General features: G+C 44.8%; 1 long non-coding RNA gene across 1 annotated transcript; it reads left to right on the top strand.

Annotated features, from left to right (window-relative positions):
* Nucleotides 1-8,876: 8,876 nt before the first annotated feature.
* LOC140689105 (uncharacterized) lies at nt 8,877-14,489 on the top strand. Its single transcript, XR_012063981.1, has 3 exons — nt 8,877-9,207; nt 9,494-9,550; nt 14,369-14,489. It is a non-coding gene; the product is annotated as an uncharacterized lncRNA (long non-coding RNA).
* The last annotated feature ends 284 nt before the right edge of the window (nt 14,490-14,773 follow it).

Here is a 14,773-nt window from a genome sequence, read left to right as displayed (position 1 = left end):
GCTGTCCCACCTTGTGGTTCTAGGCTTCCCCAAGCCCGGGCTTGTCCTGCGTTTCTCTGTATTCACAACCAGCACAGAGCCCACTGTGTCTATCACCCCACATGTGACTGCTGATTGAGAGAATGAAATGTACCTAGTACATTTCAATCTCCAGTAAAACTTTCTTAACTTTGCAAAACTTTCCTAGTTTATAAAACATGTTCATCCCCAGGCTTCTCCACCTTAATGAAGTGGGTTGTGATGACCCCCCAAAATGCTAACACCATCCTTGAAGAAGGCTTTTTATGTCCCATCTCTGAGAGCCCTCACCTCGCTCCAGGGACTGACTGCTCTGCAAATCTAGGACAAGGTTTTAAAGGACGTCGGCTCTCTATGAACTAGGGCGACACTGCCCTCTCAGAATGGCACTTATCTCCCAGCTTGCTCTCCTGGGCTGTAACCCCGCACAAAACCATAAATAAGAGTCAGGCCTCTGAGCTCCCTGGTGTCCCCATTCCTTAGAATCCCTCCTTAATTCACCCACTCCCTGGTGTCCCCATTCCTTAGAATCCCTCCTTAATTCACCCACCTCATGGCCAAAGCATTCTCACTGATTCCACGCAACTCGCCGTTTCACAGTAACACTGAAGATGCTAAATGAAACATTCCAGCCCCAGAGACAGACTTCATCCTTCCCTGTTCCTATTAGCCACATCCTCCCACCAAAGTATTAATGTGTGGAATGTCTAGTCTTTAAAATGTTACCCCTTAAGCAATATGCCTCCAGAAAGAGAAAAATTCTCTACAGAATTTTATGTGGAATCCTCAAATTCTAAATGTTCATATTAGTGGATTTTTCCCCCTACATATAAGATATTTAGACTGGGAATATAAGTATTAAACCAATAGTCTGATTGCATCCTGATTTATTAACATGATTAAAATCATTTTAGCATTTTAGAAATGCTTTCAAGTTTTTCAAAGAAGTGGCTTATTCTTTTATTCTGCACTCAGTTCTCCATGGCAGGCCAGTATGTCATTTTTTTCTTTTTTCTTTTATTGAAATACAGTTGATTTACAGTATTGTGTTAGTTTCTGGTGTACAACATAGTAATTCAGTTACACATACATGTTTTTTTCATATTCTTTTTTGTTACAGGTTAACGAGATATTGAATATAGTTCCCTGTGCTATACATTAGGACCTTGTTGTTTATCTATTTTATATGTAGTAGTGTGTATCTGCTAATCCCAAACTCCTAATTTATCCATCCCCCTCTTTTGCCTTTGGTAAACATAAGTTTGTTTTCCATGTCTGTGAGTCTCTTTCTGTTTTGTAAATAAGTTCATTTGTATTGTTGTTTTTTTTGGATTCCACATATAAGTGACAGCATATGATATTTGTCTTTCTCTGTCTGACTTACTCAATATGATAATCTCTAGGTCCATCCATGTTGCTGCAAATGGCATTATTTCATTCGTTTTTATGGCTGAATAATAATCCACCTCCTAATTTCATCCCCCCCAGGAGTTAGAGTTCAACATATGAATTTAGGGGCACAAACATTCAGGCCACAGCGACTCCCTCTCTTCCTGGTCGCATGACCTCTGGTCATGCTTCCTCTACATGACAGATCTCACTGCGTCCTTTCCCGTGTGCTCCTTCAGCACCGAGTGACAGTTCCAAGCTCTCAGCCTGACCTCACCTTCTGCACCTTCCCAGCCCGAGCTGTGCCATCCAGCACTGCTCGGCTGCTTCTGGAGAACAGAACATTCCAGATCCCATTACAGCTTTGTGTCTTTGCACACGCTTTTCCCTGTGACTGGACTGCCCGCCTTTTTTTTTTTTTTTTTCTCCTTGGCAAACACCTCTTTATCTTTCAAGTCTTAGTTCTCTGTGAAGCCTTCTTGATGCCCCCACGGATAATTAAGGACTCATGCCTGTGGGTCCCCACAGCGCCTCTGCTGTATAGCCTTTGCCTTCCCATCTTTGCATCTCTAGGACTAGGCGGAGCGCCCCCTAGCGGCGCGCCGGCCCTTCACCTGCAGTACCTGCTCCCGGATGGAGCTGCGTCCTCTCCCCACGCCCTCGGGCCGGCTCGTGGACGGTGCGCCAAATACACAGCAGGTCACGGGCCCAGGGCCAGGCGAGGACCTTCTGAAAGGCACGGGGTGTCTAGAGCAGTTGTGCAAGGGCTCGGCGGGGTGGGGAGGTTAGACTCCTCCAGTCCTCTTACGCTGGGATGCCAGTAGTATGTAATCTTCTCTTTTTTCTGGTGAGGAAAAAGTCTCTCCAGAACTTTGTACAACGTTCTCTGGTACATTCCTTTCCCTTTGCCCTGGTTTCTCCTGTAGTTACTTGCTCTCTTCTTTTTTCTACCCCTGGGGTCGGGGAAGGACATTGAGAAGGGGCAGAGGGAGGGAAAAAAATCTTACATTTTTTTACCTCGACAGGATTTTTTGTTTTCTTGGCTTCCCCACCACAAACAAGTGCGCTGAAACCATCGCCTTTGTTTTATTCAAGGGCCTTCTCCTTTCTTAGTAATTTTCCTGGGGTGGGGCCATGGTTCAATGCCCTAATTTCGGGTGGTTTAGACATTCAGTCAACACCAGAGAGAGTGGGTGTGTCCACACACGAACCCACGAGCAGAAGGTGAGGAAAGAGTATCTGAGATGCTTGCAAAGTTTGTTTCAGAAAAGCCGTTCAGCTCCTTACTGGTGTCCCTGCTCCCTCTTAGGGGAATACTCAGCCCCGCTAATGCCAGGGGACACAACATGACTGTAAGGAATCCTTTTCCTCCAGCTTGTCTCAGACAGGCTAGAAAGATCAGAAATTCTGAAAAGCATTGCATTATTTAATTCACTGATCCTTCTATTTATTCCACAAAATCATTTGAGCACCTTACACACCCCAGGCAGTGTGCTGGACCCTAAGCTTTCACTAACAAACACCAGACTTTATCTGCCCTGTGAGCTTCCAGGAAAAACAGGTATCACTGTATAGCACAGGCACCTCCTGCCTGCTTTGTGCCTGTCCACCTTGAATAGTGGAGCTGAAGAACTTAGAAGCACCAGGTTCAATGCAGTGTGCTCCAGGTGAGGGATGAAAGTTCCAGAGAGTTAAGTGATTTGCTCAAAGCCACTCTGATGGTAAGTGGGAGCTGGGACTGGTACTCAGATCCTTTGAGAGCTAGTTCTGTGCTCTGCTGGTGACTCCAGAGGCTGAGAGAATCCAGGTTTTTTTTTTTTTCCTTGCCTTTGTGGTAACATAAACTTTGTAGCAAAGTTGATTATCACCCTAACAGATGTGCTATGGGTTTAGTGGTTTAGCTGAGCTGGTTCCTACACACACTGGGTGATCAGAAGCAGTCTGGGCCCTGTAAAAGATGATGTGACTGACAGCCCTGACACAGGGAGCTATATTGTCCAAAGGTCCTGGGCCTGCAGGGTTAGGGGTGCCGACCTGAGTGGTGCTCTGGAGGCAACAGGGTGCAGATGAGACACGGAGCTCCGAGAGAGAGCAAGGATGCCCTGCGGTCTGGCCCAGGAGACAAGCAGAAGCCAGACTCTTCTATGTGAAGGGGGCCAGGAGTCAGTGCAGAAAAGAGAAAGCCAGATCTGGAGTAAAGAGCTCTGTTACAGTTTGAATTGTGTCCTGCAAAAAAAGTAGTGAAGTTCTAAGCCATTGTACCTGTGAATGTCACCTTATGGTAATATAATCTTTTTTTTTCCCTGCTGCTTTTTTTTTCTTCCAGCTTTATTGAGATACAGTTGACATGTAGCATTGTATAAATTTAAGGTGTACAGCATGTTGATTTGATACACTTAAATATTGCAAACTGAGGTAATAGGCTCTTTTGGATGGTTATTTGGACAGTTATTTAGAAATAGGATCATCAAATGGATAATCAAGAGGAGGTCATTAGAGTGGGCCCTGACCCAATATGACTAGTGTCCTTAGGAGAAGAAATTTGGACATGGAGACACCCACACACAGGGAAAATGCCATGTGAAGATGAAGGCAGAGGTAGGGTGATGTGTCTTTAAGCCGAAAAACGCCAAAGATGGCCAGCAGACCACCAGCGGCCAGGAGAGGGGCCTGGGCCAGAGCCTTCCTCACAGCCCTCAGAAGGAACTGTCTTCCTGGCTCCTTGATCTTGGGCTACCAGCCTCCAAAACTGAGATGATAGGTCTCTTCTGTTTAAGCCACTCAGGTTGTGGTACAGGTGACCTGTAAACAACATGGGTTTGAACTGTGTGAGTCCCCTAACATGCAGATTTGTTTCAACAGAAAATGCAGATCCCCAGTTGGCTGAATCTGTGCTTACAGAATGGCAGGCACAGGAGGCTGACTATGGGATTCTGGTATCCAAATAGGGTCCTGGGACCAACCCCCTGTATTTTGTTACACCAGCCCTAGCAAGCTAGTACAGAAGCCAACCAGAAATGGGCAAGAGTGAGCAGATTAGAGTAGGGGCTGGACGCTGCTGAAGAAACGCCCAGAGTCCTGGAGGTGCCATCAGGATTCACACATAAAGAACGTCACTAGGTAAGCCCATGATTCTGGCCAAGGTCTCCTGCTGTTCCAGACCTGGGCAGGGAGAGTCACGGACCTTTGAAAACCTGCATCTCCTCACCATCTCTACCCACAGGGCCCTTGAGCATCTCTGAAAATCAGAGAGTGGCTTCCACATTACTGGGGGGCAGAATCAACTTAAATTGCTGTCAGCTTGCCTTCCAGCTGTCAGCTGAGGCCAGAGCATCATCTATTTTCCATCAATAATTCAACTGTCTCAGGAATAGAGGCCCCAGGGCTCCCCTGGGGAGCTGGCGCATGCCGTTCATTATTAAGCTTCAGCCTGGATGCCTTTCCCATTGCTCCTCCCTTCCTCTCTCTGCCGTTCATTTGCATCTTCTTTTTCCACTCTTTCTCTGAGGCTGCTCCCATCATCTGGCGTGGAGCACTAGACTCCACAGCGTTTCCCACATCTATATGCTGCCATCCACCACAAGCAGGGATGCAAAAGTCTAGGAGGAAAGATGTAGTTAAGAATTCTAATTTGCCATCACACTTTAAAAGATTTTGTTTGTGTGTAGGGACACTTATAGGTTTTTGTTTTTTCATTGCTCTTTTTTCCCCCAAGATCCTTGTGAATTGTTCAAACAGGGCATCTTAGCTGGGCAGCAGGAGGGAAGGACCAGTGTCCTTCTGATGTTTCCTTTACACCTGCTGATTGGCTGGGAGCTGCTGGTTTTGCAAGTGGTGGAGGAGGAGAGGAGTGGGTGGGGTGTGTGCACTGTGTAGGGGCCACTGGAGAGAAGCAGGCCAGGAGAATGGGACCCACCGTGGGCTGGCTGTTTCCCACCTGGCTCCCTGAGCAGGACAGAGCCTTTGTTAGGGGCTGAGGACCAGAGCTGAAGAAACTGTCTTCCCCAGAGACTTTGTGAGACTCTGGGCTCATCTCACACCAGGGATTGGAGACAGCACCCGGGACAGCATCTGTGACACGGCCAGTTGGCAGTGGCAATGGTGAGACAGCTTTCAGTGGCATTTTGGGCAGTGGACAGGAATGAGTGGGATTTGGAGCCCAAGACAGGTAACATGGGACACTCCATGGTCCCTGCCACTGACAGACAGACTGGTTTGAGAGAACATGTGGGCTCCTAGAGGTAACTGGGAGAATTGACGAAAGTGAGGATGGTTGTTAGGTCAACAGTTTGCAATCAAGTGGCTGGGGGCTCAGGCCACTGTATTCTGCAGATTAATGTTAATGTGACCTCTTTGGAACCATAGCCCATGGAAGCCAGCCACAAGACATATCCCAAAGACAGGGAGATTAAGGAATAATTGTTGGTCACTTTCAAATATTTATTATTCAGTGTTCTGATGATCTATAGCTAGGAAACAAAATGCCCCAACACTTAATGACTTAATTTTGCTCATGATTTTGTAGGTCAGGCATTTGGGGAGGGCTTGCTGAATGGCGCATGTTCTACACAACGTCACCTGGGGCAGCGGGAGGACCCGCTTCTGAGAGGGCTTTTCACTCACGTGTCTGGCCCGTTCAGCGCTCCTAGGTCTCTCTCTTTCCATGTAGTGTCTCGTCTTCCAGGTCCTGTGCACGTGGCTGGAACTTCTTAGAGCATGGTGGTCTCAGGGTAGCAGCATTTCTTATACGGCAACTGACTTCCATGACGCAGGATGTAGAAGATGCCACGCTACTGAAGGGCCCCAGCGAGAACTGGCGCTGGGTCGTTTCCACTGTATGATATTGATCCAAGCAGGCATGGAGTCCTTGCAGGCCAAGGAGTGGAGGAATAGACTAAGCTATTCCTTGGCTTAGGATGGCAAGTTCTCAGTGCAGAAAAGCACATGGAATTATGTGACCATCTTTGGAAAATTCAGCCTTCCACACTCAGTAACTAAGTTATATGTGAATATGTAGTTTAAACTAATTTGTGGAAAAGTCACGGTTGTCTCTATAATCTTACAAATGCCCAGTATGCCTTGTGTCACAAGAAACACTTTACTCTGACTGTCATTCACCCCAGACTGCTTGGAGCACATCACTGTCAGTGGTGGAAAGGACAGCTGTGATACATTCCTTCATTTTCTTTTTCTTTTTTTGGCAGGGGGGAGGTAATTAGGTTTATTTAATTATTTACTGTTTTGATGGAAGTACTGGGGATTGAACCCAGGACCTCGTGCATGCTGAGCCTCCCCCACCCTATACCTTCATTTTCTTTCTTCTTTTTTTTTTTTAACATTTTTTATTGAGTTACAATCATTTTACAATGTTGTGTCAAATTCCAGTGAAAAGCACAATTTTTCAGTTATACATGAACATATATGTATTCATTGTCACATTTTTTTCTCTGTGACCTACCATAAGATCTTGTATATATTTCCCTGTGCTATACAGTATAATCTTGTTTATCTATTCTACATTTTGAGATCCAAATCTGTCCTTTCCCACCCCCCACCCCCTTGGCAACCACAAGTTTGTATTCTATGTCTATGAGTCTGTTTCTGTCTTGTATTCATGTTTTTGTTTTTGTTTTTTTGGTTCCACATATGAGTGATCTCATATGGTACTTCTCTTTCTCTTTCTGGCTTTTTGTCACTTAGAGTGACATTCTCCAGTAACATCCATGTTTCTGTAAATGGCGTTATGTTGTCGGTTTTTATGGCTGAATAATATTCCATTGTAAAAATATACCACATCTTCTTTATCCAGTCATCTGTTGAGGGAATTTTCTTAAGGCTGTGAGGAAGAGTCCCACACTCATGAAGTTCATGATGTGTCACCACTCGAAGAGGTCACTAAATGATAACTTGTGGAAAGTTTGAATTCATACTGAATTTCCTTGTGTACTGATTCTGTTGAGTTGATGAAAAGCTCAAGTTCTATGACATAAGTTTTTTAAGTTCCTAAATGAATTGACTTTAGAGGCAATATAGGGTTTGATTAGGACTTCAGGCTTTGGAGTCAGATGAAACTGGCATCTCGTCCTGGCTCTGCCACGTACTATGTGACCTTAGGAGAAGATTGTTAATCCTTCCCAGCCTCAGTAGCACTTCTGTTCTAAGGTTGGTATCACGTGTTACTGTTAATCATTACTGTGTAGCAAGTCCCTCAAACTGACTTAGAACAGCAATTTCATTCCTTCTAATTTCATGGGTAAGGAATTCATGAAAGGCTCAGCCGGGTGGTTCTTCTGCTTTATGAGGCATCAGCTGAAGTCAATGTCACAGCTGCCTTTAACCTGCCATTTGATTTAGCTGGAAGGTGCTAGAAGGCTTCACTTACATGGGGAGTGCCTCAGTGCTCCTCGCACTGGCTTCTCTCTCAACATGTTCTCTCATTATTCAGTAATCTAGCCCCAGCTTCCTTATAGTGTGGTTCCTGACTTCTTCTGAGTGAAAGTGGAAGCTGCCAGCTCTCTTAAAAGTTAGCCCCAGAACTGGCACAGTGCCATTCAGTGTCTTCTCAATGAAAACTCAAACAGCAAAGGGGCAAGTGAGCTCTCCAGGGTCTCTTTATAAGGCCACTAATCTCATTTGTGAGAGCCCCACCCTCACGAGCTAATCACCGCCCAAGGCTCCACCTCTTCATACTATCACCTTGGGGGTTAGGATTTCTACATATGAATTTTGAGAAGACACAAACATCCAGACTATAGCACATGTTCATTCTTAAGGAGTTGAGACTTTTACGTATTAAATTTGAGAACCCCAAAATTTTGTTTGTATGAAATGAGTAGACATAATGACTTCAGAAAACTCACAAAGTCAGATAAATATTTGTTTCCACCTCCTTATATTTTCACCCTTTCCAGCTGCAACCCCAAAAGCAAAATAATCACCCCAAACAAAGCACTGTTCTCTAGCATGTAACATTCATAGACACTCATAAAAAGCCCTTTCCTTGTGCTTAGCGCTTTTGCACTGGCTGTCACCCAGCTTCAGTTTTCCCTAGGAAGGGCGTCACTTGGGATGAAGGCACGTCCTCACCACATTAAGCTCTCAGGGCACTAGAGAGGTTGTTTCGGTTTAAACTGTGCATTTTCCACCCATGATGCCCTTGCAGAGATTTTCAGCCACTCACTGTTTTCCAGGCCTTGCCTGATCTAATGGGGAGATAGCTGTGTACCATTTTAAAATGTCTTCAGTGTTCTTAGGAAAGGCTACTTACTAATTAGCCAACTACTTATTTTCTCTTTAATCGCTGCAATTACCTTTTTTGTAACAGAGGCAGGAGGAGGGTTGGTGGCCAAATAAGCCCAACAGGTGGAAGAAATTTTCAGAAGAGAAAAGAAAACTGGCCCAATCAGATTGAGGTGGAGAGGCGGGGCTGACACAGGGAACTAAATGCTGCCCCAGCACTCAGAGGGACGGGGCGGACGGAGGGAGTCGGGGAGCAGAGACGCTAAGAAGGAGTTTCACTCTTTTAGCAAAAACTTCTCCAGAAGACGTATACTTTCCTGCCTTAGTACATGGACCGGACCACGCAGAAAATAGTGGAATCACTAACGGCTGATTCACCCTTAGAAAACCTGCATCGGCCTGCCATTATAGCCTCATTTGTGAGCTCTCTGGAATAATGGCTTCCACCTCCACTGATCCGGATACTCCACGAGACAAGGTCTGGGCCGGGTTTTGCTCCCCATGGTAACCCCAGAGGCTAGCACGGTTGCTCCACACATAAAGCTCTTCGAGCAGTGCCTGGTAAGTGCCAGTGAGCATAAAGATGCTGGCTATCATTACCATTATTGCTCACTCAAGCTAGAAAACGGTTTTGGATAAATCTCTGATCAGAGTTTGCATTGCTTTTGCTCTTTTTAAAACGATGGTAGCCTAAGCTAACCAATATTCTCTGAAAGCCATGCTGGTTTTCTTTCTTTTTTTTTTTTTTTTTCAAATTGAAGTGTAGTTGATTTACAATGTTAGTGTCAGGTGTACAGCAAAGTGATTCAGTTATACATATACATACATATATATGTTTTCTTTTCAGATTCTTTCCCATTATATGTTATTAGAAGAAATTGAATATAGTTCCCTGTGCTCTACAGTAAGTCCTTGTTGTTTATCTATTTTATATATAGTAATGTGTGTCTGTTAATCTCCAACCCCTAATTTATCCCTCCCCACCCATTCCCCTTTGGTTACCATAGTTTGTTTTCTATACCCATGAGTCTGTTTTTGGTTTGTAAATAGAATTCATATCTTTTTTTTAAGATTCTGCATATAAGTGATATCATATAGTATTTGTCTTTGTCTGACATACTTTACTTAGTATGATAATCTCTAGGTCCATCCACGTTACTGCAAATGGCATTATTTCATTCTTTAAGGCCATGCTGTTTTAAATGCAGTGAAGTTATGATTCAGAGGTGCTGGCAGACTCCAGCTTGTCCTTACTCTTCCCAGCTCTGTGATCAGCTTTTTTTCCTGACCACTGACCCTGCTGCTGACCAATAGCAACTGCAGGTTCAACTCCAGACACAGAGGTAACAGCCTCCCCAGGACTTCTTTACCAGCCTCATGTGGTCCCTCCAACTGCTGGGCACTCCTGGCTCCCCAGGTTCCCTGCAGCCTCTGACTTGTCCATCCATGACAGAGATCTTCCAGCCCCTCCTTTTGAACCCCTCTTCCTCAGTTTTTCCCATAATCGTGTAAGGTCTTATTCCTATAACAAACCTCTTATTTTGTGCACACAGTGGTTCTGCTTCCCTCATCAAATTCTGTTAGTGCTATGGCAGCTGGTCTCCAGACCTGACTGCCAGGAGCCACCTGAAAGTCACAAGTTTGTGAAGTCCCTCCAACAGTGAACCTGGCTGGCCCCCTGGCTTTCTTGAATCAAGGCAGACCACGGTGGAAGCGACACATTCCTCTTCTGGACCTAAGATTCAAGAAAGCCTGGTGACTCTCTTCTGCTTTGGCACTTGCAGGAGCCCCAAGTCACCATGTAAGAAGTCTAGCTACCCTGCTGGACAGACTGCATGGGAAAGCCCGGATAGGGAAAAGCCCTGAGACTACCTGAGAGAGAGCCCCACTGTCTCAGTGTCCCTCTGAGCCCAGCCTCCCAGTCACTTCTCACCAAAGGAGATGCGAGTGGCACCGTCTTGGGTATTCCTCCCCCGGCTAACATCTGACTGTAGAGGCAAGACCTCCTGAGTAAGACCAAAGAAAAACTGACCCCCTGAGCCCCACGACCCACAGAAGCAGGAGGAATAAGTAAATCATTGTTTTAAAACTCTTTCTATTTTGACATAATTACAGACTTACAGAAAAGATATAAAAATAGTACCAAGAAAATAAAAACCAACCCAGGTACCTTCACCCAAATTGCACTAATGTTAACATTCCACCCCCTACCCTCCACCACTCTCAACTGTTTGAAAATAAGAATTAACAACTCTTTACCTCTCTATAATTCAGTGTGTATCTCCCTAAAAATAAGAACATTCTCTTACATAAACAGTATAATTATAAAATAGGAAAATTACATTTTTATAATGCTACTGTGTAATCTACAGACCTTGCTCAAATTTTGCCAATTGTCCCCAAAATGTCTTCATAGCAAGAGAAAATCCTGGCTCACACATTGCATCCACTTGCCATGTCTCTGCAATCTCCTTTAACTTGGACCAGTTCCTCTAGATTTCTTCGCCTTTCGTGACATTTTTGAAGGGTACTGGCCGGTTAGTTTGTAGATCCTTGTCCTGGTGTTTCCTCATAATTAGATTCAGGTTATACATTTTTGGCAGAATTGCTACAGAAGAGATATTGTGGGGGGGGGTTTGTTTGTTTTTTAGTGCATCACATCAGGAGATACACAGTGTTGATTTGTCCCATTACTGGCAATGTTGAATTTGAACTTGGTTATGATGGCTTCTGACAGTTTTCTCCACGTAAAGTTACTATTTTTTTTTCTTTGAATTAATAAGTGTCTTACAAAGTGATTCTTTGAGACGGTGTAAATATCCTGTTTCTCATGGCACTTTGATTAACTTTAGTGTCCACTGATCATTTAATTGATGAATCAGTTATTACCGTGATGATTGCCAAATGATGATTTTCTGCTTTCATCATTCTTTCTGCCTTTATTTTATTCCAGTGTAAGAAAGAGCTCTTCTTTTCCCCCACTTATTAATTTATATCAGTTTTTACTAATTTATTTATATTTGTTTCAGTGGGTTATAATTGGTTACTATCATGATTTATTCTGATGCTTAAATTGTCCAAGATCTGGTCTTTAGGGGCCTCTTTAACTGGCTCTAGATCCTTTCATATGTTCCAACATTCTTTGAACACTTCTATACTTTTTTGGCACAGTATGTTCCAGGCTCATCTGGTACTGTCCCTCTTCTGGCCTTGAAATCAACCATTTTCCTAAGGAACCCTCATCCTTCTTAGTGGGGAAACGTAGAAACCAAGACCTGGGTGCTAGGTGTGCTCATTGCTGCTGGAGTGTCATTGCTTTTTGGCCTTCTTGGTGGAAAGAACTAAGAAATATATGTGTGTGTATATATATACATGTATATGCACACACATATATATCTCACCTATCTCCACACTTTATCTTTTTTATATCTGTCTATCTCTGTATTAAAAGCCATTAGTTCAAACCACAAGTTTATACTGATACCTCCCATTCTAGTCCAACACCACAGGGCTTCATTCTAGCTCTCTTTCTATATTGATCATTTCCTTTTCCAACAATGAAAAACCTGGGTCCCACTATCCATGACATTGTCTTATCTTCTTAACCCTAGCATATACAGAAAGTCATTTCGAAATTGTTAAATCACACCTCTGCAGAAGAAAAGCAAAACAAAACTAGTGACCTTAGTTCAGTGTTTACAGATAATTTTCATCTCTAGCTTCAGGATATATGGTCCAAATGCTTTTTAAAGTTATTTGAGATAGTTATGTTTGCTGTTTTAAGCCACTAAGTTTTGGAGTGGAGTGAATGTACAAGGAATTGTAGAATGACTTTGCAGATTAGAATTTATTACAGATCCAGTGTGGAGAAGAAATCAGGCAGGAATCAGAAAGAATGGGGGTAGGGGGAGAAGTTTCATCTGAGCCAGGGAGAGAGAGGCATTTATTAGCTTAGCTGTCTTTTGGGTGAGGCTGAGAACAGTAGCACCGGCCTTGGGCCTAATTATCAATCAGGTAAGGTCTGTTTGGGACAGCCTATCTCTCCTTTCTCCATCACTCCCATCTGATGGGAATTTCACTCCCTGGATACTCGCTGCTTGCTGGCTACCCAGAACCTCCTCCCATGGCTTCCCACCTTTGCTTAGGTCCTGCTCCCAATCCGTCATTAATTTGGCCAGGCTCTCAGCTGTGAACGACCCATGAGTTCTGGAGAAAATAGCCATCTAGTTCTCCAAATTCACAATGGAGAGTGAGATTATTATCCAACTGGTAGACACTTGTTAAACTCAGGCCCTGGGAAAGAATGGGAGATACCTTAGGACCAAGCCTTTCCTGTCCTGCCCCCGCCCCCTTTCTACTTAATCTATGGCCTACAATTGTCTTGCTGGGAAGAAACTCACCAGCATGTACAAAACTTCTGCCAGTTCTCTGGCCCATCTTCTGTGCCTGTTTCCCTCGGTCTCCATACTCCCCCTTTCCCACCCCCAAGTTCAGCCCAGGCCTGCCGCAGGGCCTGTGGTCCCCTCCATCGACTGTGCTCTTCCCTCAGATCTTCCCAGGGCTCGCACGACATCATTCAGGGTTCAGATGAAACTCGCATCTCGGAGAAGCCTTCCCAGGCCCCCTTGCTGGGGCACTTCTCTCCTTTCTCAGTGCCCTTTTGTCCTCTTGGTCTGTTTATTTTCTTCATAGCACTTACCTATCTGAAATTAATCAGTTTATAAATGTACTGCCTCTCTCCCCAGCAGCAGTACAAGCTGCCTGAAGGCAGAGGTTTTTGTTAACAAGACAAAATAACAGTTGTGTTCTTCGTGCTTGACACGTCATAGATAATCAGTAAACATTTGGTGAGTGAATGAAGGAGGTCAGGACTTTGCTTTTAGTCCAGCCCCTTGTCATTTACTAACTGTGACTCTGGGTCAGTCCCTTGAGCCTCTCCAAACCTCAATTTTCCCGTCTGGAAGTGGGAAAAAAATGATACCTTCCTAGGCTATCTCCCAGAGCTGCTGTCATGGTCCAATCATATGCTGATGGATTTAAGCTGAAATGTGCTCTTCAGTGTGGGGGGCACGAGCACCACATCTGCATATCAAAAGCCCCCCCCCCACGTCATGGCTCAAGCATCTTAAGAGCAGGGCTAGTGAAGGTGGGGATATTGTGAGGGCATTGGGTACTTCCAGGTCCTCAAATTTTGCCACCTAAGTAACTACCATCTCTGGCTCACTGAGAACCAGCCAATGGGCTACATTCCAACAGTGTCTGTATCAACCATGACAAGGGTGCTGCAGTTTCTTGGGGTCTTTGGGGTGAAATCTGCATCCGCTAGATCAAGAGTGGAGGTGAGGCAGCCAAGAAAGCACTCCCCTCCCATCTCCTTTCAAGAGGATCTGCCGGTAGCAAAGGTAACTGACAACCTCCAGCTGTACATCTTTGTCTCCCTCTTGGCATTCACACCCACACCAAGCTGCTTCCAGCTAATGACAGAGCACAGCAGAGATTCTGGAGTGAGTACTCTCACCCAATGTGAGTCTATTCCAATGGGCAGCCTTTGCTTGGAGACTCCTCATTGCCTGGCTAAGACTTTCTTGAGCAGCACTGCAGTCTGAGGTTACTCCGACCTGGGTCTCCTTCTTCTAACTCTCCTTTCCCAGGTGTCAGCCCCGCAGTGTGGTCTGAAGCCTCTCCCTGCCTACTCCTGAGTCCTCCCCTTTATCCTTTACAGGTATTTCCCTCAATATCTTTGGCACATATAATCCCACTTTGGTATCTGCTTCTCAGAAGACTTGAACTGACATTGAAGAGCTGGAGACAACTCTTAATTTCTCCCGGTAGCCATGGCCTCCTGGTTTTGATCTAGACCCTGTAACAACTTGCAAGGTATAAAATTTTAATAAAGGCATCATCGATTAGGAAACACCCTGTCTCCTCCTCCTCTAATGGACTCTGGAGAAGGCTTAACTGATGGAGTAGATATCACTTTCTCAGTTCAGGGCTGAGTGAGACAGCCCAAGGGCTCCTGGCAGAGAAGAGCTGTGGAAATCACAGAAATGCATAGTTTGGGAAGTCCTCTCTTTTCTAAAATCTCCAGTGGACATATGCTTCATTGTTTTCAAGTCCAGCTCATCCT

The sequence above is a fragment of the Vicugna pacos genome, chromosome 25, assembly GCF_048564905.1.
Source record: "Vicugna pacos chromosome 25, VicPac4, whole genome shotgun sequence".
NCBI lineage: Eukaryota > Metazoa > Chordata > Mammalia > Artiodactyla > Camelidae > Vicugna > Vicugna pacos.
The sequence above is the reverse complement of the archived record's forward strand: the minus strand, read 5'-3'. Positions and strand labels throughout refer to the sequence as shown.